The following is a 2,329-nucleotide window of genomic DNA, read 5'->3' on the forward strand; positions in this document are numbered from 1 at the left end:
TGTGTGTGTGTGTGTGTGTGTGTGTGTGTGTGTGTGTGTGTGTGTGTGTGTGTGTGTGTGTGTGTGTGTGTGTGTTTTAAATATTTTCAGATTCTTTGTGCATTGGTCGGCTTTGATTCAGTTTGAGTTGAATGTCACAGCGCTGAAGTTGCTCACATAGGGAGGACATGCAGGGTGATCTGAGCGCTTTGTGATTTCCAGGGCATTACAGATGCATATGTGGTACTGCTGGATAATGTGATAGTAAAGCAACTTTAAACTCAGCACGCTAGTCGCAGAATCTAAACCACTGTTCTGTATCCACACAGAAATCTTTGCATATGAGTAAGAATGTCCGAAAAAAGGAAACTGCAATAAATCCCTTGTTTAAGTAATTATTGAGATGGGTTTTTTTTTAAATAATAGTGCCAGTTTGACTTATGATGGACACTCGTCTGAGTTTGCGTCAGCATATGCAGTTCAGCTTCACATGGCTCATCGGAGGTTTTGACAAAGTTTTGGAGCTTTAGGAGGTTTTGCTTTACGAAGCTTACTGTAAGGACGGGCTACATGTTGTTGACGGTTAGAAATGTGTCTCATTTTCAGTTCAAATTATAGTCTACTTTGCTGAAATCACTTGGTTTTAGAAACGGGCAGAACAGTGCGCGCTTGACTCGGTCTGAGCGCAAAACAGTCAATTTACAGCGTCCCCACACTTCTTTACATAACCTAATGATCACAGATATTTTGACATGTACTCCGGCATGCATATAAACGCGCACCTGTACAGCGGTACCATATGAAAAAAAGTGCAAGTGTTATTTAGAAACAAAGTGAAGAATAACTGAAGTTTCCTTTTTAATCTTTGGGCAATGGACTAATTCTAACAGCAGTTCAGATAGCCGAGTAATACTCCGCTTCTCAAACGGCAAATATACCTGACAGTATATTACAGTAAACATACAGATACACAGTTTAATCTCTCGGAGTTTAAAGCTACGGAATCCTCTTGCTGTCCGCAACATCTCCCCTCCGCAGCCCACACTCAGCATCGCTCTGGCACTTGTTACGCACAGGCGAGGTATGGAGAGTTTTCGGAATCCTTTTGGTTTTAGGGATATAATCGAGTCAGTGGTGATTACGATTATCTTTTTTCAGAAGTGGAAGCTCCACAGTTAGATACAAAGACACGAGAGTCGAATTACAACAGCATCGTTATTACTCCCAAACATGGGATATATATCATTTCTTGATAAAACACATCCCGAATGAAAACCAAGAAGCCGTTTAGAAGAGATCAACATGCGATTCCGTAATGGAAACATTTAACGATTCTTCAAAAAAATATAGTCAATATTTAAAATTATAATGCAAGCACTTTATGCCCTCTGCCTAGGGCTGTTTTGTATGCTCTTTGATCGTTGAATCTCACTTTTTAACGGTCATGATACAATATGAGACTTTCAAAAACGTCCGCTTGTGTCCTCTGCTCAAACTCAGGAAACTGAAGGTAGACGTGAGATGAAAAAAAAATCCGTTAAAGTCAGCGATGTTTCAGCGGACTGCAGCAGCAACCTGTCTACTCTGTGTTCTGCTCTCTCCAAGCATCTTCTGCTTGGTATTCATGACTTGTACGACTGCAAAAAGAGGCTACTTTGAAGGAAAGACTGGCTCTAAACACTGAGTCCTTCCTCGCTTTATCTTGCATTCTGTGTTGCAGAGGTGCAGAGCCGCGAGTAGCCTCTTTCCGTGCGTAATGGTGCAGCGGAGGTAACCTGTACTTTGTGCGTTACGATAAAGGAAGTACATAACTCGTCAAATGTGTGTGTTTATGTCTGAATTCAACTAAAAACTTAAAGCTTTGTGAGATATGAGTCTTCATTTCGACAGGCTAACATTAACAGACACGACGAGAACAAAAGAAAACAGTTTTAAAGCCACATAAACAAAGGAAAGCCTATCCTTCATACAGATTTAAAGCAACTAATGAAACACAGGTGATCTGATCATCAGGCTGTGATAAATGGACAAAAGGCTCAAAATGTTGCAGAGGCTGAAAATATTTTTAGATTTTTGTTTGTTTGTTCGTTTTTTCTAAAGAACGATTTGGAGTCTTTATAATATAAGAATGCATCATCATTCTGAATTGTTTCACTCACATTTTTGACTTTATTTGCAATTTATTTTATTAGTGTGTGTGTTCGTGTATATGTAACAGAAGAGAGCAAAGGGACAGTTTTTTTGCTTGTTGTTTGATACGTGCCGTTGGGGGGCGATATTGATACATCCTTGCTATCTGTCGGACAGATCCCCCTATCTATCTATCTCTCTCTCTCTCTCTCTCTCTCTC

The 2,329-nt window shown here is 40.1% G+C and overlaps 1 protein-coding gene across 1 annotated transcript in view; it reads left to right on the forward strand.

The window, feature by feature from the left end:
* The window catches only part of ptprt (protein tyrosine phosphatase receptor type T), a 308,462-nt gene that overhangs the window by 523 nt on the left and 305,610 nt on the right, over positions 1–2,329 (forward strand). The window lies entirely within an intron of this gene.

This window comes from Pundamilia nyererei, unplaced genomic scaffold (genome assembly GCF_000239375.1).
Source record: "Pundamilia nyererei isolate P.nyererei 1_Seehausen unplaced genomic scaffold, PunNye1.0 scaffold00012, whole genome shotgun sequence".
NCBI lineage: Eukaryota > Metazoa > Chordata > Actinopteri > Cichliformes > Cichlidae > Pundamilia > Pundamilia nyererei.